We start from the raw sequence: 21,303 nt of genomic DNA, 5'->3' as shown, positions 1-21,303 counted from the left end.
TGTGAGACCTCTGCACCTCTGTGAATTTCATCCTGGGTGAGTATTTAAGAAAATACTAAACAATATCAGAGAAAATATTTGCAAATGATATGACCTCTCTGTATAAACTGTCTGATCTTGCAGTCAGTACTTATTTACTTACCCCTGCTTCACCTGGATTCTAGGGAGTATCCCAGGATCAAGGAAACAAACAGATCCTTTCTTCATTTGCCCTGTTCACACACTCACATCAGCCAAACATGCCTCATTGCAGGGTCTCCAGCCACTCCTCCTTTCGCCTGGCATACCAACAGATCTATTTCTAGATGCATGAACTGAGAAGTCCATTTACCAAGTCAATGGAAACAACCGACCTGTATGAGATTTTTGAACAACTACCCATGTGTTAACAGTTTCTGAACTCCAGCTCCAAACGTGGGTAGTTTGGGTGAGACAGCATTGTAGCTGATTTGAATTTAAATAAGGAATGGAGATTTGAAGAAAAGATACGGTAGCGATAAAGTTGATTTGCTGTAGGTTTTAAATCTCAAATATATGTTAGAAGGGGTGCCCTCCACCAGAAAATTCTAGAAAAATTGGTACAATCTGGAGGTATTTGAATGTCAACATCCTCCCATCTTTCCATCCCTTTTCCGTTACATTTTCAATTTGTTTTAGTCTTTGCTAGGACAGGGGATTCATCCCCTTCCTATTCTCCTGCATTTCAGATACCTGAACCAACCCTGCTTAATGCAAAGCTCCTGTTTACCTCTCTGTACCTGTATTCCGTCTCCTTTTTCTTTGTTTCTTTTTCTGTCATGTCCCTGAGAGTGCACAGATGGAAGCCTTGCAAGCAAATGGAGTGACACTGTAAGAGAACTACACTGCCTAAAAATAAATAAATAATGATCAGAGTATGACTTCAGGCTGCTCTGGCATCGCACATGGCTGTATGACAACAGCAGCTTATTGGGTCTTGTCAAGTTATAGGTAATATATAATTTTAGGAATTCAGTCTAAGCATATTCTGTGTTGTATGCCTGCTAATGTAGCACACACACTCACTTCATTAACTCAAATGACAAATATATTTTTAACTACATGTGCTGCGTCATTAGGGCTGTTCATAAAGGTGAAATTCACCCCAGTGTGGAGCACCAACATGAGGTCTATGTACCTCACAAGTCCAATTTAAGCTTTATTAAATAAGTGTTAAGTGGTGCATGGGCCTTGCACTGGCTCTCTGCAGAGAGGTGAATTTCACCCTAAGTGCAGGAAGGAGTTAATGAGATTGCTGTAGAGGCATAAAGAATATCCTTATAGGGATTTATTAGCATGGGTCTGTGGATGATACAAAGGTGCTCCGAAACATACAGCACATCTAGACCTTTCAGTCAGTTTTCCTTGGCATTTTTTTTCCTTTGTCAAGGTTGGTGAAAGAGTACATATGGTGCAGAAACTCAAACTGCATCCGGAGCACTTTATTATATACATCTTAAACAATCAACAAGCAGATGCCAAGTGTTGTTTTCAGCGTGCAAGATGCAATAGTGCTATTTGTTACGCTATGTCAGGTCAAAAATATTTCACATGAAAAGCCAAGTTTGTAAAAGAACAGTTTAGCCATATTGAGAAGTGATACGCAGGAGAAATGCAACAATAGTAACTTGTTACTCATTTGACTGAATGCAAGTAAGGCTGAATTAGAGATATCTTAGTGCTGTAGAGAGTCTGCTAGAAGTTAGTACAGTATTGTTCTCTCTTTCGAGGCCGCAACTGTGTAACTGATAGAGGACACCTAGTGGTGATTAGTAGTAAAAGCACATTCCTGAATAAGGAGTATAATAGTTAGAGATGCACAATATTTTTTACTCTTTTGTTCCCAGACTCGTAATTCTCGGTCAGATTCTGCTATCAGTTACAGAGTTGCCTGGATGTAACTGAGAATAGAATTTGACCAAGAGTTTTTTGCATCACTTAATACGAACATACACTTGTTAACTCAGGGACAATCATGTAGAGAGAAGCTTTCAGTCCTCAGCCAGCAGGACCAACAGGCATAACCTGGGATTTTGGGGGCGGGGAGGGGAAAAGAAGAAAAAGGTGAGGAATGATTAAGAAGGGCATTGTGGATCTGCTTATGGAAGGCTTCTAGGAAGGACTGGGGAGGGGGGAGCAAACCTTTGGGTGAGATAACTTCTCATCAGATGTAGAGAAGTAGAGAGACAGCAAGAGTCTTTTTCAGAATATGAAAAAACTGAATAGCTGTAGCAAGAAGCTTGAAATCTAAGAGGAGAGGCACCTGGTTTCCTGAGAAAGATTTAACCAACAAGCAGCCAGGGCACTACAATAAAAAGACTGGGCAATAAGAAGAAATAATAGCAAAAGTCAGGCTTTATAATATATGCTTTATCCTACGCTTAAACCTAACTGTATTCTCTGGGTTAAGACTCTTTCTCTTGAGGTGAGTTTTCCTGAACTAGCCTGGGTTTTAGAGGAATTAACTTTCCACCAAGAATATTTATCAAATGCTCATAATGGAGAAATACCTTGTTTTACTGGCTGTGTTTCTCTCTGAAGTTTCATGGCACCAAAACGGTGCCTGTCCCCTTGCCTTAATACACAAATCAGCTATTGTCTAAGAGTCATTTTAGTTTAAAATAACATTTAAAATTAATCCAAATATTAAATAATAGATATGTTTATCTGCACTTTGGAGTAAATCATGATATATAATGGGGTCTCCTGTCAGTAAATGTGGAGTCTCTGAATTCTATAGAGGGCAGTGTATGTTTCTGATTTAAAATGTATATAAAAGGAACAGTTAAAGTGAGCATCTATAATTTGATCTAGCATTTGATCTAGCATGTGTGTTTTGGATACTGGGCATCCATATGGCATTTCCTCTCCACTGTGTCTTTCTGCTCTGTTTCTATAGGAAGAATAGGCAGTAAAGTGAAATTTACAAGACAGCACAATTCTTGTAAATGTCAATATGCTGCCTATTCACAAGAGCTGAGCAAACTGGTACAACCAGAAAGTTACATAAAGATCGGAAAAAAGCAGTACCATGGGTTTATTTCTATAGGCTTACATAGGAGTGGGCTTTTATTTTAAAGTATGTTGCAATCCTCTTCGTAATTTGGAGTAGTGGACAGAGAAACACTATTTCAACTGTCAGGATGATGGCATGAAAATTTACATATTTATTCTGCAACCTTGCCTTGGTAAGGTGGGTCCCCTATCTGAACTGGCCCTAATACAAATGGAGACAGTCTGATGACTTTTTCAAAGCCAAAACCAGATGTTGTTTGCATCACTTATTACAACACCCTGAAGTTTGTGGAGGCAGGGGAAATTTGGATAAATAGTTGTGGCTTATTTGTTAAGTAAAGACAATGTGTTCATTGCTGTCATAAACAGGATGAAGACATTCTCTGCCCCAGTTTACTATCTAAAAGAGTGGCATACGGAAGGCACAGTACAGAGGGTAATTCAGAAGAAATAATTTAGTGTGTATTTATTATAAGTATCTCTATTGATTTCAAAACAATCCTATCAAACTACATATAAGAATAACAGTAACTGTGGAAAAATAACAAAGATGGACAATGCAAAAACAGAGCCTTGAAGTGCTACACCATCCTAGCTCAGTGGGATCTCATACTTCTCACTTGCATGTGTATTATCCATGTAGGATTTCATTATTATGCAGAATATGAATGTTTATTAATAATGATTGTATATTTTAAAATGGCTACTAATTCAGTTCTTGTGGGACTTCAAGAAGAAAAGAGATTTTAGGAAGGATTTGAACAAGGGGCAAGTTGGGGCCTAGCGCAGAGTTTGGAAGGTTGGCTGTGCTTGAGGCACAGAAATAGGAGTGGGAGGACATGGAGTGGGCACTGAGGAGAAATGGACAAAACCCAGCAAGGAATAAGATCAGAGATGTGTGGGTCTGGGCGGAGTTGTCCAGGGTCTTGAAAACGAAGACAATGATTACTGAGTGTTGACGTGATGCGTACAGACTTGCTGCAAAGGGCGCAGCCTGGCTTCCAGCTTAGTGCGAGAGCAGGGCCCAATCCTCATTGTCTGGTGCGGATAAGGCGTTTTTCGAAGTTCTCTTTGGGACCAGGTGGTGCAGCCAGCGCCCTTCACACAGCAGTCCAGACGCTAGGCATCCCCCCTCCCCAGACCTCCCTCGCGGTGCAGCACCACCTGCTCTTGCAGCCGCTGCTCCCCGCGCAGCGCGAGCCCCACACGTTCCCCCCAGGACGTTCCAGAACGCGGAACCAAAGCGCCGGAGGGTAAACAGCGAGCTATCAACGGACCCACCCGCAGGGAGCGGGTCCCCAGACGGCGTGGGCGTGACGTTGCTCCTTGAGAGACAGGGAGACCCCCCAATCGAGAGTTAAGAATCTTTCAAGGGGCGGGGTTGATCCGGTGCAGCCAATGGGAGGGTGGGGAGGCGTGGCCAAGGGCGGGATGCGTGCGGGAGGGCGGGAGTCTCGCTCCCCCTCCCTTACCCGTCCGGCGGCAGCTGAGAGACAGACCCGAGACCCAGTGCCGGCAACTACGCCGGGCAGCGGGCGCGAGAGACCGAGTCGCTCCGCAGCCCCGGCCGCCCCTGCCCAGCCCGGAGCGTCCCGGGGAGCCGGGCGGGGGACACGGCTCGGGGCCGGGGATCCCGCGGCAGCGCTCGGCTGGCGGCGCGTGCCAGGTAAGGAGCCGTGCCTGGGGGGTGCGGGTCTCCTGGGGGGCGGGCGAGCGACGCGGGGTCACTTTGCGGGGTGGAGTGACGGGGGAGCCCCGGGTTCGGGGGGTGTTTGGAGGGACGGGAGCGAATCCAGGCTGGGGGGGGGGTTCTGTAGAGGACACCCCAGTTTGGGGAGGGCGGGGATGTGAGGCGCCGTCTCGCCAGCCCCGGAGCAGCCGTGGTGTCTGCCGCGGGCGCGTCGGTGGACAGACGCCCCAGAGGAGGCGGGGTGGGGTCATCTCCCCCAGTCCGCCACCCGCGCGGCGCAGTGGGGCGCCCCCTTTTCGGCGCTACACCTGGCGCGCTGCTGCTGCACTAGGCTTTTAAAAAGAGCTCCAATCTGCTGCGTAAATCATTTCCAGGGGGGGGTCGGTCGCCTGGAGGTGCTGATTTTTTTTTTAAAACAGGTCTGTCAAGGTGCGTTGGTCTTGAAAAGCAGCTTTTAAAAAGTTTATTTTTATAAGGCATCTGTGGGTTATTTTTAGGGAGCGATCATGGAAGAGAGAGACCAGTGTAGATTTAGGATTAGCGGAGGGACACACACTCTGTAACAGATTGAACTGGTCCGATTTCTTCAAGTGATTTCACAGACGATTTGATATTTGTTTGTTTATTTTGTATCGAGGACTCTACATTCTTTTTCAAAAACATCTTTTGCTTTCTTTCTTATTTCTATAATACAGTTCTCTCTAACATGTACCCCGTGATCCATTTTCAAACTTTTTTTATGTTAAAGTATCTGTCTGGTTCATTCCCTGAAACACAGGAGAGAGTTACTTTGTGTGTACTTATTTTAATGTTGCAGTTACTGTATGATAACATAGCCTTTTGCTTCGGAGGTATTAGTCAATATTTTCTTGACAAAAGACTGCTCTAAAGTTGACTTTCAGATGTGTGTATTAGCTTACTGATCCACTTAGTATGTTATTAGTATTTGTTGTAGGATAACTTTAAAACATTGGTACTTAGAATGTTATAACTCAGCCTTTCTTCATGTGGCTGAAACTTTATTTTTGTTGCTAATGATGCTGAAGACATTAGAGTTGATAAGAATTGCTTATGTGAATTCTTTTCTTGAGTCTTTTGTGTGCAGTTTTCATTTCTAAATGCTAACACTAGGTGGCTTTCTTATATCAGAAAACAGGGAACGTTTCTGTCTCTGCTGCCTGATTTATGTATCTCTGGTTTTCTACGAATTCTGAAATGCCTTCATAATCAGTTATGCACTGATTAGACCTAAACAGAATTTAAAGTTTACTCATTTACCATTTATTGTTTTGGTCAGTATCTAACTGTTGACAAAAGTCATTTTACATGCACATTATTACCAACATTTAAAGTAAATCTTTTGGTTCTAAGACAAAGTCTGATGTTCAGAAAAATATTTAGGGTATCTTTATAGCAGATAGCTATTTAGATTAATTTGGAAGTTTGAGAAATCCAAGTATGGGGTTCATTATAATGAAGCAGGTTGTTGTTTTTTATTTACAAACAACCCATTCTAAGTGATCCTATTCTTTAATAGTTTGATAGACTTTCTTTATTTACTTATTTTAGGACTGTGTTGTACTAACATTCATGGGGAAAACAGCTAATCTCTCCTAAATTCTGCAGATGCTTTTAGAGATGCCATGGTACACTTCAACCCTGAGTTTAGTAGCACAGTGCATCAGAGCTTGCTGGGTTTAGGAATAATCAGGGCCCAATCCTGTATTTTATGTCCAAAACTCGTTTAGTGTTCAGTGAAATGCAACATTGGGCCACATATTGATTATTACAATTTTATCTCTGGAAGATTTGAATTTTAAAACCACTTTGAAATGTTGTTTTTTTTTAATTTATGCAAAAATGTTTAAATCATGAAGGGTTGTAATGCATTTTGGACATTTAACATTACTGAGACTCCACAACATTTGATTTATAATTCATATAATGTTCACATAAAGCATGACCACTGAGAGGTCTCTGCATTGTCTTGGTTTTTGCACACCCAGTAGGTTGATTTGACAGGTCATAAAGCGTCAAGGAATACCCGTGTGTCAGGGTACAGGACCACTTAACTCATGACATTTTTGTTCAGTAAAAAATGCTTATATTAAAAGTCTGATATGAATTCTAGACTAAAACAAAAACTGAAGTCTGTCTTACTGGCATTAACATGCTGCTCAAGGAAGGACATTCTTCAAGGCTTCTGTCCAAGGAGAACCTGAATTTCAGTGTTGATTGACACAAATGACACTCATTTTTTGGGTAGCCATTAATTACTATCAGTGTGCAATGTGATTCACAATTGTGAATTAGGAGAGCTAGAAGAGGAACTAAGCAAAGCTGTGGTCAAAACAGGCAAAACCATAAATCTCTTTTGCTGGTTGACATTTACAAGTGAACTGAGGCAGGAAGCCAGTTGTCATTTTCATCTTTACATTGGACACATCAGTCACTCATTGCACCCAGGATTTTTAAGTGCAGATCAGCAGTTTGACCTGCAGGCAGTAAGTAAATAATTTTCATTTGCCCAGACTGGGATTTTGACTGTCTTGTGTTGTTGGAAATAGGATGTTTTGTAGCTTCATGTCTCTTACAGATGAGTGAATGGAGTGTTGTAACAATGAGTGAGAGCTGCCATGTAATCAGTGTAAAAATACAAGATGCATACTATAGATATAGTGACTCTGGAAAGAGGGTGGAGCTTCTGCTGATCTAGTTTCTCACATTAGTCATTCAAGCTTCCCAACAGTAGCAATATTGTAAGCTAGAAATGAAACCTTGTTTTGGAGACTGCTGCTCTATATCAGTGTGGTTTGCTTCACAGTTTAAAATGTTATACTTTTTATGTTATGTTTTATGACCAGACTTGAAGGTGATTGGACAAATTGGATTGTGAATCGGTGAACTAAAAGGTAGACAATTGCTATTTTTATTGTTTAGGTTGCAGTATTGTACTTATAGTATGTCAAATAGTTTAATTTTTATCTGACTTCTGAAACCCATTCATTTTTTCAATCTTTAAAAAAGTAAAAGCTAAATAAATTTTAAAAATGGTCATTTTTGAAGAGAATCTCTTATAATCTGAGCAGGCTGGGCAGCTGAGTTTAGTGATGCTTGTTCTTTCTCCAGTCCATTTATTTCACCTGTATTTCATGGGAGACATCAGGGAAAGGCTGTCTGCTAACTCAGTCTGTTTATATGATAAATGAGTATACTTTGTAGTTTAGAACTCTGATGAATATAATAATTGTTTGTTACTTGGAAAGGATTTTTTTATATAAAAATGCTATTTTCTCTAACAAAAGATGCATTAAGAATGTGTCTGGCAAAAAATATAGACCTGATGCGTAATGCCTATTTTGATAGTGAGGTACATAATTTGGATTTTCAAGAAACTTTTGAACCTGAAAGAAGTACAAGTCTCTCTCTTTTTTAAAGATGATTAATGTTCAGTTCACTTTATTACAGTGATGCTAAAGTTCAGACATATACAACAAAAGCAAATTGTTGAAGACTTGAGACTTTATCCCATGATACTTTATCTGTAGAGCAATGACCAAATTTTCAGCCATATCTAGGAGCAATTGAATGAGCATGAGAAGCTTAAGAGTCCCACTAAATTTAGTTTTTGAGTTGATAGCAGAAATGATGTCATGTTAATGTTGTTATAGTTTTGTGTTTAAAATTCTTATTAGAAACTATGTAGAACTTACTGTTCGGATCATTAACTTATTTACAAGTATAATAACAGCAGCATTTAGAAAATCCACTTGGTGATCATGAGTAGTGAGTTTCCCTAGTGTGTGTGTGAAATAATCACTTTCTACATAATTAAAGGTTCCATTTCAAAATAAAGTTTCTAAATGTTGACTATAAGGACAATTTTGCAAACTTGCAATAAATGTGAACAGATGCTCTCTTGTCTTCCTGAATCTGTAGACAGACAACTCCAATAACTGGTGCTGTTCATAGGTTTTAGGAGCAGTAGCTGCTGCCTGAAACAAAACAAGGCATTTGCTTCAGTACTGTTATTGAGGATCCTGTGGGCACAGTGAAACTGACAAATTATTGCAACTACACCCTACCCCTGCTTGATAAAGCTGAGCAGTAGTATAGGAAGACAGGGTGGCTGTTTCTGAGAAAAAGAGGCTGAAGAGAGGTAGGCCATTCCCCAGCAATAACCAGGGAGGCTCAAGATGAGTGAGGGGTTGAGAATATCTTTCTCACTCTTTCTCATTTGAAGGCTCTTCAAATTTCAGATACTTACATTGAAATCCTGGCCCAATTAAAGTCAATAGGAGTTTTGTTGTTGTCTCTGACAGGGTCAGGTTTTCACCCCTAGTATGCAGAAACTGATATGAAAAATGGAGTCTCTGTGCAGATTCCAGGACAGCTCTCAGTATCCCCTCCTCTTCCTTAGCTTCCCATCCAAATTCTGGGTTTCTCACCAGGACAATGCCTGTGGACTCTGTTGATGGTTCTCCATCTTTCATAATGGCTCTGAATTACATGGAAAAAAAGTTAAGAATGCATTAGAGTACTTAAAGTTCATTTAGGAAGATATGAAATATAAATTTAAATTCGTATTTCATTTTTTCCAATCTCTGTTCACTTTATTGATCTTTACTTTAAACTAGACAGGGTCTATGTTAAAGTTACAGAATTGACACCTGTTTTGTTAATAAAACTTAATGGCTGACATTGCATAATTATTGCAACAAAATCTACTTTGAACGCACTTTGAGGGATGGAGTAACAATGTTATATGAAATAAAAATGTTTGTGTAGCCTAATAAGTATTCTTGAGTCCTTCTATAGATGTTTTCATAGGTTGCTGTGAGGGAGATCAAGCTTTGTGGTTTGATGTGCAATAGATAGAGGGGCCAACTCTGACCCATCTCTAATTCCTTAATGCTGGATCTGATTCATATGGGATTTCACGTTCAGCATAATCAACTCTCTCCAGTTCAATTGTTACAGGATATGAAAGCAGAGTAGCAGAAGAGAAGCAAAGCCAGAATACAGCTTTCATAGTTTGTTAAATGTACACTTTTTGCTTAAATATTTATTGCATCTTTTTTCTCCCAGAAGAAGGATTAAAAGAGGATGATGCAATTAACACACTGCTTAGAGTAGCTGGCAAAATTCTATTACTCAAATTCAGGTTTTTTTAATATTCTGCAGAGAACTTTGTGAAAGAGAAGATGTCAATTACTTCTTTTTGTTTCTAAGCTCTGGAAGCTAGTTACTCCCTTCTGCTCCTGTCTCTTCTTCCCTCCCTCCCCCCGCTTGTATTCATTTGTAGCTTCTAGTTCAGAATGAACTATTTATTCATTTTATAAGTCACATGAAGCAAACAATACACATACTCCTAGGTATCTTCTCATACTCTTAACGCTGGAAGCAACTATTTTAAATGCTCTTAATCTTATGCTCAAAATCTCATTGAAATATTAGCATGACTCCATAGTGAAGATTAAACACATACGCATATTTTTGTTATACTTGTTTTTGCTTATTGTAATGGCTAGCTGTTTTTGATGAGTTAGGAGCAGTTTAAGGTGAAGAGATTATCCTTGCTTTTCTGCTGGAGTAAAGTAAACCTAGTCATTGCTTTGTGAGGTTGTCAGGACAACAGCATATTATTGTCCTGACTGTTTTTCTATATCAATGGAGGGAACTGTTTAAAAGAGTGAGTGGCTGCTTTGTCAGGGTTGGTGCTGTGAGGATTGCCAGCTGTGATTTGGATTGAGCAGGATGGTCTGGGTTTCTCATGTAAAAATTCTAATTGATGATGAATTCACACCCAGTGTGAGAATAATTTTGTATGTTAGACTAATGCAAAACAACCCATTGTGTTTACAAATCCAAGTCCTATTTTCTCAATGATATTGTCATTATTACTCTGATCTCTTCCATTCTGAAACTCAAAGCAAAATGTTTGAAGTTTAACAGTGTGGAATTTGTGGGATGGGTTCAGGGAAGGAAAGAACTGATTTAAGGTCTGGATTGTGTCTATTTGCTTAATCTGACATTGGAGAACTAGAGTGAAAATGCTAGGTATTCCTGCCCTTCTGCTAGATGTATTTAGTTATTTAATCCACACAAATATATTATGCAGTAAATGTTCAGTCATAAGCTATTCACTAATGATAGTGTTGCCAGTTGGAAATTAGATGCTTTACGTTTTTTAAGAATTTGTATTCTGTTCTATACCAAATGCATAATGCCTGTTTATACCAGTTAGTTTATTTACATGAAACTAAAATTACCGGAAAGGTAGTTCTGTGTATGTGGTCATAATATGTGAAGTGCCAAACAAGTACAGTTAAGATGATTGTCTTAATTTCATATGAATTTGAGTATGATTATGGGGGTGAGAAATGTGTGAGAGAAGATACAGAATGGGTTTGAGTAAAATAGTATTTATTTTACAGGAAGACAAAGAGGACTTGTTAGCAATGCTTTTATTGATTTTGGTGGATCCTGAAGTTGTCCTGTACCTTAATTTTAGGAATCACTTTGATCTGTATTTAGCTATATTTACCAGCCAACTGGCATTCAGGTAGTTAATACTCCATGAGATCAATATCGGGTCATTTCAAACTCCTTAATAGTCCAGCAGTTTTTTCATTCATGCTTTCTTTCCATCCTAGCGGTTTGTTGCAGATATGTACTGCAGTTTCTATGTTCCTGTATCTTATTATTTGGCGTTTTGCTGCTAGCTTCTTTTCTTTTTTCTAGTATAGTACAGTATTTACAAAATCAGCAAACACAAAAGATCCTTTCAAGAGTAGGTTTATGCAAATTAAGTATTTGCATGCACAAAAAACCAGTGAGGCAACTAATTTGCCAAGTGCTTGTGAAAATACCATGGCTATTTGTGAAATGTTGAAAACAGAGTATTTCCATAAATAGTTGTGTCCACTCATCTTTGAAAACCAGACCCATGATAATGCTCCTCACCTCTTCCTTTTTTCTTTCCTCTGTAGACTTTACTCAATGATGTCAGTATTCCGTTTTACTAAGTTCACCAAATTAAGTATGCAGGAAGGTCAGAAGTTGTCAAACTTTTTATTGTGGGAACCTCAATTTAATAGAGGTTCTCATGGACCGACCCCTTTCTCTCCCACTAACAACTGTGCAGTTGCCGTAACATTCTGGTGACAATTACAGCAATTACTTATGTGGAAAAATATTAGAAAATAATCAAGCGTACTTTATCTGTCTGTTATGTGCAATTTAGCAACAGGAATCCAGGGAAACCAGATCCATGTAACCAGCTATTTTTCCATGGACCACCACTAAGTGGTTCACCCATTGCCATCCACCCATCAACCAGAATCTGAGAACATACAGACTAATTCATACTGTCCTTCATATTATGTCATATCTTGCTCACCAGGAAAGCCATTAACTGATCTCTTAAGTAGCACTTGCATATATGGTCATGGTTACATTTTTTTAAATTCAGTTGAAGTGGTGTATTTAAAAAAAAAACCACACCAACAAATTTCATTAAAACCACATTGCAAGTATCCAGAAGACTTTCCTGTCACATCATTGAAGTTTCAAGATGGGTTAGTTTTTTATCAACCTATAAAAGCTAATCTGATGAAAACAACATTTTTCTTGCTGAAACAATTATAGATTATAAAATTTATATCTTTGCACCTTGTGCATAACCATATTATCTCTCCACCAAAAGTAAACAAACAAAATTCTGGAGAAAGTGTAGCTTTTCCTAAAACACTAATTTATACATGTCTCATCTTGCTTGAAAACACTGATTAATTTTTATATGTTCATAGATAGTCCTGAGGCTTTACATTGTGTTGCTGAAAGTGTAAATCTCATCAAATTAGATTTACTCTTGCTTGTGGCAGTTGCTATACCAAATCTTACAATTTGTGGATTTGATAATTGAGTCAAACTGGAATTTCAGTTGATATCCAGCTGTAGTATGTTTTCACTTTATATCCTTACTTGAAATGAATTTTTTGTGTGTCAATGTAGTGTTGACATTTTTTCAATCACACCTAAGATGAAATTTAGTGCTATATACTCATTACATCTTTTTTATTTAAACTTTTTGTGATGTGGATGCTTATCCTCTGGGGAAAATGATGATAAAACATATTGCATACAAGCCAAAAGTGTAACTTTTGGTCATGAATCGGCTGGATTCCAACAGATAATTTAGAGGTGAAAATTGCTACCTCTCCTTGACTAGCATTGTGGCGCCTTGTACTATACAATACGAGTCTCCTGAGTGATCTGGTTATCTTGTTTCTTTCCCCTCCCCCCATCCCGTTTTTGTTTTGCTCTGAAGGTGGAGTAAGTAACTGTTAAATAGACATATAAAGGTAATCAAATTCCTTTCTGTTTAGAGGTTGTTGTTGTACTGAATACTATAGACGTGTTCATCTGAATTTATTTTATCCTTTTATAAAACTATTTCTCTTTGTGGATGGATTTGGCTGTACCCTTCTTTCATATGTGACACAAGTCCATATCTTACTCCTGAGGGGAATTTTTGCACCAGAAAATTAAAAATTCTGCACACAATATTTTAAAATTCTGACAAACAAAATTTGCAATAAATGTGGTTCTGGCAGTGGGGCGCACAGGCCACTGGCTGCATTGGGGTGGAAGATCACCCTGAAGTCCCTTTCCCCCCCAATACAGGGACTCGGCAGTGAGGCTGCACCTCACCCTAACATAGTGCAAGGGCAGAACCTTCCCCAGAAACACCCAGGAGCCCTGCCCCTTTGTGCCAGGCACCGGGAAGGCTCAGCCCAGCAGGATCCAAGTGTGGAGGGGCTTAGTGTGTGTGTGGGGGGGTCGGGGGGGGGAGATCCAGGTGTAGGGTGAGAGATTTCTGTGTGGGGCAGTCTAGGTGCAGGCAGCTCAGTGGGACATCTGGATGCACAGGGGTTTGCTGAGGGGATTCCGGGTAAAGGGGCAATGGGACTCTGCAGGGAATCCAGGTGATGGTGGTTGGGTTCAGTGGGGGGGATCTGGGTGTGGGGAGATGGGGCTTGGTGTGTGTGTGCGTGTGTGTGGGGTCTGCCATTTTCTGCAGGGAAAAGCAAGAAATCTACAGGGTGGGGGGCGGTTGTTTTTCTGCGGGTGCGCAGTCCCACAGAATCCCCTCAGGAGTAATATCTAGATTGTTCTTCATCTAACTGCTGCAACATTGAGGGTAGCAAGTGTTGCAGTCCAATTTCCGCTCTTTGAATTGTGCACTCCTCCACCATATGTTTGATCATCTGCATCGCTGTCCTGCAGTCACGCTGCAAATTTCTGCATTGTGAAAGCCTCTCTTGCCACTCAGTTTAGCAACCTGTTAAGCCTAGTCCAGGATCTGCATCACAGGTTGCAAAAAGTTGGCTGTAAGTTAGGACTTCTGAAGTTCATCAGCCCGCCACTGTGTGAGGCCGTTCATCTGAGGTAGGCACTGGACATGAATGCATGAAGAACCTTTGCAACAGGTTGTCACAAAGCCCTCGTCCAGACTAACCCGCGGCATCGGCGGGTTAAAATCGATTGCTCGGGGATCGATATATCGCGTCTAGTCTGGACGCGGTGTATCGATCCCCGAGCGCGCTTACATCGATTCCGGAACTCCATCAATCCGAATGGAGTTCCGGAATCGACACGGAGAGCCGCGGACATCGATGCGGCGCCGTCCAGACTGGTGAGTACCTCGATTTTAGAAATTCGACTTCAGCTACGTTATTCTCGTAGCTGAAGTTGCGTATCTAAAATCGATTTTAATTCCTAGTCTGGACGTGGCCAAAGTCAGTCATGGCAAGTCAACAGGAACATCAGATGCGTCTTTTCTTCTGGAGCAGTGCAGATCTTCATGTGGGAAATGTGCATTGCTTATTGCACCTATTGGAACCATTGTCAGCCTTGTGTGTAGCGGGTTATTTTCATCCATTGTAGACATCCAACCAAAACGCTGTACTGAAATGCACAGGAGGAGAATTATAATTCATGTATATTCATGTATATTCATGTATATATTATAATTCATGTATATTCATGTTGCAAATTAAGATGACAAACCTAGTTTTCCTTTTCACCTACAGGGGAAGCAGAGAGCCTACTTTCCTTTTAAGCCTTCTAGTTTTAAGTGTTACATCAGTAACATGCAGTTCCCAGTTATTAGTGTGAGTGAGGTGAGGTTCTGCTGGATGTGCAATAGGAGTATAGGGAAGAGATAATGTTTCTTTGGAAAACTTCACTTTTTAATCTTCCTGACTCCTAAATTTACATTCTCCTTAAGGTTACAGTCAACCTTTCATTCCTATGTTTTGGCTATTACATCCAAAATGAATCAAAACACCCAGGGATTAGCAGGCTGCTTCCCGCCATCCATTGAATCTGCCTTGGTGATTAGAGAAGAGGGAGACTACTTTACCTTTAATTGGGAGTTTTTCTGACTCTGTCACTTAACTTTGTTTTTATGTTGTTAAAAAAAAGCTGCTAAACCTAGATGTTTGATTCCTAATTTACTTTTTTATAATGGAAAGTTCAATGGCACAGCCGTGGATGAAGTACTTCTGAAAGCCTCTACTGTGCTAACTCAATTACAAGAAAAAATATTTTCCAAAAAATAAAATTATTGGCACAAAGATGACTTTTAGTGGCTTTTCACTCCAATACATATATCAGTCAACTCAAACTGTTCATTTCAAAAAGCAAATTCTGAATTAAGGGGGGAATTAAACACTACTCAGTGTGTGATTTTAAAAACGGTGTGATTGCAGGGGAAATGCTTACTAAAAAGCTATAGTTGTACATGTGAGAAGAAAGCGGATATCAAAAGGATACAAGGTTCATAGAATATTGTCTGTTTTCTTCTAAATAATAAACCATCTTTTTTTTTTCCAAAAAATCTTTCTTTAAACCCTGTTAAGGGTTGTCAACTTTTATAGCCTCTTTACAAAAATCATGATTGTACCCCTTGCTGTTGTGAAAATGGGTCTTTATAAGATCTGCTGATATCCAGTCCATGTACTGAATCTTTGACCTCTCCACTTGTCTTCCATCCATGATCATTGCAAGGGCCATCCTACCCATATAATTTTTGCCATCTCTGCTGGGCATGTCCACACTAACATAGCCTAGTCTCCCTCAACTTTTCTTCATTTGGGGCGACCTGCTTTAGGCCCCTTACAACTTCATTTCATTTATTATCACGTGGCATCCAACAATTTGACCATCTCAATAGCTTTCTTTTCATAGTGGAAAACCTACTAATTTCTTTTCTTGTGGCTGGCAAAGTCTGTCCTGTATTTTAGGATGGGTATAATAACAGTTTTATACACTCTCTAACTTTTTTGGCATCTTTTTATCACAGTGAATTGGGGTCAGCTCCTGCCATTTGTACCAAACATCTTTGGTATGATGCTAGGCATTGCTCAGGAGGGCACCATTGTTTGCAACCAGTGATCCTCAGTATTTAAATTATTTCACTCTTCTAAGTTCTCTGTCTCTAATATCCTTTATGGTGGGTCCTCTCTCTCTCTCTCAATTATCAAAATCTCAGTCACACCAACATATACTCTAAGTCCCACCTGCTCAAGACTGTCACCCTGACTGTAATTATTGAACAAATATAGTGGTCTGATTTTATTTTTAGTTGGGTTATGTGTTTCAAGCCTTCATTCCTCCAGGCTTTGCTCCCCATAGGGTTGTCAAGTGTCTGGTTTTCGACCAGAGTACCCGGTCAAAAACCCAGTTAGACACGTTGACTGGGCCATTAAAAGTCTGGTCAGCAGGGCTAAAACAGGCTTCCTATCTGCCCTGGTTCCACGCAGCTCCCGGAAGTGACCAGCATGTCCCTGCGGCCCCTAGGTGCAGGCATGATCAGGGAAGCTCCATATGCTGCTCCCACAGCTCCTATTGGCCAGGAACCGGGAGACAGCACCTGTGGGCACGGGCAGCACACACTGTGCAGAGCCGCCTGGCTGTGCTGCTGCCTGGGGGCTGGACATGGTGGCTGCTTCTGGGAGCAGTACGGAGCCGTGGCAGGCAGGGAGCTGTGCCATCAACCGGGAGCCGCCTGAGGTTAGCTCTGCTTAGCCAGAGCCCGAACCCCCTGCTCCAGATCAGAACCCCCTCCTGCACCCAAACTCCTGCCTAGAGCCTGCACCCCTGCCCTAGCCTGAAGCTCCCTCTTGCACTCTGAACCTCTCATTTCTGGCCCCACCCCAACCCCCTGCCCCAGCTGGAGCCTCCCGCATCTCAACCCCATGCCTCAGCCCAGTGAAAGTGGGTGAGGAGGGCGGGGCGAGGGTGTTCAGTTTTATGCAATTAGAAAGTTGGCAACCCTAGCTCCCCAGCTTTGTCTCTAAGAAACAAGGCACTTCCCCCTTCCTCATCTAGGTAGCTCAATTGAGCTATCTTAACTCAAGCTGCTAAAATCTAGCTGAACATTTTAACTGTTAAGTAGGGTTTTCAACTGAGACAAGCTAGCTTGATTGAGCTATCTGGATAGGGGAGTACCACCTCTGCCGGTTTAGATAAGGTTGTAAATGGAATGTCTCTTCCCCCCACCTCCTCCTAATTTTGCTTGCACTTTGCATATGTCACTCCTGCCTTTTATTTGCTCTATATGATCATGCTGTATTGGCCAGAATGAACAGAGCACTAGACAGTGGAATGGATCAGGAGTAAGCAAAACACTATCATACTGCTAGCAGTATGGGGAGGGAAGCGGAGAGAAGTTAGTGGAGTCTGGGAACTGTAGAAGGGGGAGAGATTGCTTGGTGTGAGTGGCAAAGAAAGATTTCAGTTCAGCTTTTATTTGAGGGGGGAAATCAAACATTAAGTGGGTTTCTGGATGGTGTTATAAGGTGTATGTCAATGTTTTAAGACTACAAAAATGTCTTAGTTTTGGGGTGTGCTGTCATGCTCATGATTGTTAGATTCTTCTACAGCTTTACGGTAAGGCCTGGTCTACACTAGGGAGGGATCAGTCTAAGTTATGCAACTTCAGCTACATGAATAACGTATCTGAAGTCATTGTACTTAGACCTATTTACTGCGGTGTCTTCTCTGCGGTGAATTGACTGCTGCCACTTCCCCATTGACTCTGCCTGTGCCTCTCACGGCGATGGAGTACAGGAGTTGATGGGAGAATGCTTGGGGGTCGATTTTATCACATCTAGACTAGACCTGATAAATCGATCCCCGCTGGATCGATCGCTGCCCGCCGACCCGGCGGGTATGGTAGACGTATCCTAAGTGAATGTTGTATGGTAGAACCTGGAATGGGTTTTGTGGCATCTAAAAGAAAAAACTAAATGTGATGTTGAGTATATAGAGATGAGAGGCTCTATACCTTACACTAGATACTCCATGTTTTTCAGGGAGGGAATGTCTGGATCAGGCATACTAATGAGTTCAACTAAAATATTAAATACGGCAAAGGATAGGTACCCTGACGCTTCTTTCTTTTCAGACATTGTCTGCAGGCTCTGTTTAGTTTTCTGTCATTTAGGGTATCTGTACAAGATCCATTCCAAGTAGTGTTTCAGAAGTACTTCCACTCAACCTGGCTGAAAATCTCTTCTGCATTTAAGCATACTATAAGGCTTAACTTTGAATAGTGGAGAACATTAGCCAGTTGTCATATATTATCAATGCCTTTCCTGCCCTGGAGGAAATAAACTCTATTTATTTTAATGAGTTTCTCCATCATATTAAATTTTTATAGGTAAACTGTCTTCTTCTTATCACTGCGTAATGCAGTGGATCAATAATTGACTCTTTCCCATGGTGACCTACACACTTTTACACGGGATAATACAAGTATTGAGAGAGAAATTGAAGATGTCAATCTAATTTCAGGATTCCATTGAAAGTTCTTTTATATGGGCATTATCTGTCAGTGACTTGCACAATCTGTGGGTGTCCCATAAAGTCTTGAAGCTCTTTAATTTGCGAGGGGTTTGTTTGGTCACTCGGATTGCCATCAGTTGAGATGTCATCTTCCTGGAATGAATCTGTCACATTCAAACCCAAATTTGTAATATCACAAATGCTCTGATGATCCCAACTGTCTTGTTTTGTTGTTGTCTCTCCTTTTTATAGCTTTTGTTAGCTGTTGTAATTTGGTATCTGATCAGTTATTTGTGTCAATGTTTCACTTGTAATTTCCAAAACAAATTTTTCCACATTTTTTGAGTTCTAGGCAACTATTTTGCTAATTTGAGGTATTTATTGTTAAACTTCTTTCTTTTTAAAAAAAAACTTGTTTAGGTTCAGTTTCACTGTGAATCTTTCACAAAATGTGAAATCAACATATAAAGCAAAATCGGTCACAAGTATCAGAAAGATAGGTCTGAAATTGCGACGGTAACTATTTCAAATGTAGCAGCAAAGATAATCTCAAACCTCAAAAGATTTATATGTACATGTACAACTTGCCTACCATAAAGGGTGTTCTGTCTCCACAAGCTTACTCTTGTGATCTTCTCTATAATGTATGTTGATGAGCAAGGCTGCAACTTGAATAATTCTTCATAGGATGTCAGTTCAACCTCTAATCTAACTTCAGTGTTTTCTGCTATCTACAGGAACAGACCTTTGGGAGGTGGGGGGAAAGGGGGATTCTTAGGCCCTTTATTAGGGTACAGCTGCCATTTGTTAGGTTGCTATGGTTGATAAAAAGCTATCAACCATAACTGTTTAATAATGTCCTTTGGGGAGGCCTTTGTCTTTATTGCATTGTATTGGGTTGTGTAGGTGCTCAGGGAATCTGGTAGGGGCAAGCATGTAGATAAGTAGTGTAATGCCTCTACTTTTATAGCTATAAGTAGAATGGGAAAATTCTCTAATCTGGTACAATTAAGTTTTCATTGCTAAACTGTTAAGACCTCTCCTTTTTCTCTTTGCAAACTTTTGTCTATTTCCTTTGTACTGACAGTCAACAAACAACTGTCTGATTATAAATCCATCCCCAGTTGTGAAAGGCAGACTTCTCAGAGGATGCTCTGGGGACTTTTTTGTCCTTTATCTATATCCCCTATTCCCACATCCAGAAGGAGTGATCTATTGTTTATCCTCTGGGACTTGTGTGGAAGAAAACGGATGAGAAAGGGGCCATCAGGCAGGTATCCTCTTCCAACGCTCACTTAAACATCAGGAGAAAATGGAGGGAGGCTTTTACTCAAGCGTAGGGTCGATTTGTTAATTACCTGAAGCAGTCAATGCTCTTCCTGGAACCCATGTAGAATGGAATAGCATTACCTGCTAGTGTCTGTGACCAAAACATTCCCTGTTGGTGGTTTTTCATTGGCAAAGCTCAGCCTTCCAATCCACTACGGCCAGGAAGTCTCCGTGTCAAATACTGAGACCATGTCTATGATACAAACTTTGGTCAGTGCAAGTAAAATTTGGCATACAGCTGCCAAAGTGTGTTGCTTGTGCACATACATACTTTGCTGCTTGCATTGATACTGCACACACACTCAGGAGGACTTGTGTCGATGCAAAGTGCGGGGCACTTTGGGTAAGTATCCCGGTGTGCATGTGCCGCTGTCCGGCACGGTGCCTTTTGGGAAATTTTCACAATGTGGGGTTGGGTAGAAATGTCTTGCCCGGGGATCTCTGGGACCTAGTGGTTAAGTTCCCAGCATCCAACATTCTGCATCTTATTATGCCATCCAGGTCCTATATTTTTTGTGCCTTTAAAAAAAAGATCCCACAAACCTGTACAGCACTTTTCTGTCTCTGTCATCTCTTTCAGAAGCATGGAGTCCACAGGGCTCTGCACTATTCTTGCAAACACTGAAAATATAGGACATACAAGTGTCCTGTATTTGCAGATCCTCAGGAAGCACTGCAACAGCAGGGGACATGACAGGACAGTTTGCCGTGGGACAGAACATAAAAAGAATTCAAGGTTGTTGGTGGTGTTTGCAGAGGATCTGCTTCTGGGACCAGGAAACGAGTACTTACTGGTGGGATCACATTGTAATGCAGGCTTAATTGGGATGATGAGCTGCAAAGCTTTCAGATGCAAAAGGCCTCATTCCTGTATCAGTGTGCCAAGCTCCTCCCAGTCCTTTGGTGCAGGGATACCAGACTGTGGCCTTGTCTACACTACAGAGTTGCAGCGCTGGTGAGGGGGTTACAGCGCTGCAACTTAGGATGCGTACACACTTGCACAGCACGGCCAGCGCTGCAACTCGCTGGTTGCAGCGCTGGCTGTACACCCGGTCGAGCCTCGGGTGTAGAGGATCCAGCGCTGGTCAGCAAGTGTAGACACCTACCAGCGTTTTTATTGACCTCTGTGGCATAAGCAGGTATCCCAGCATACCTTAGAAGCCTCTCTGGTAATCATGCAAACTCCACTGCCCTGGACTCACCTGACCCCTCCTTTAAATGCCCCGGGAATTTTAAAAATCACCTTCCTGTTTGCTCAGCCAGGTGTAGAGTGCAATTAATCAATCACTCAGCGACCATGCCTCCACGCACCAAACGAGCCCCAGCATGGACCAATGCAGAGCTGCAGGACCTCATAAGTGTTTGGGGAGAGGAGGCTGTGCAAGCACAGCTGC

At 41.1% G+C, this 21,303-nt stretch overlaps 1 protein-coding gene across 7 annotated transcripts in view; it reads left to right on the top strand.

The window, feature by feature from the left end:
• The first annotated feature begins 4,619 nt into the window (after positions 1–4,619).
• Positions 4,620–21,303, top strand: part of SIPA1L2 (signal induced proliferation associated 1 like 2) — a 250,453-nt gene continuing 233,769 nt past the window's right edge. For all 7 annotated transcript variants that reach the window (XM_030556901.1, XM_030556900.1, XM_030556899.1 and 4 more), the window contains exon 1: positions 4,620–4,699. The gene's annotated coding sequence lies outside the window, so the exon portion shown is untranslated. The remainder of the gene's footprint in view (positions 4,700–21,303) is intronic.

The sequence above is a fragment of the Gopherus evgoodei genome, chromosome 3 (assembly GCF_007399415.2).
Source record: "Gopherus evgoodei ecotype Sinaloan lineage chromosome 3, rGopEvg1_v1.p, whole genome shotgun sequence".
NCBI classification, from domain to species: Eukaryota; Metazoa; Chordata; order Testudines; family Testudinidae; genus Gopherus; species Gopherus evgoodei.
This window is presented reverse-complemented; position numbering and strand designations above follow the sequence as displayed.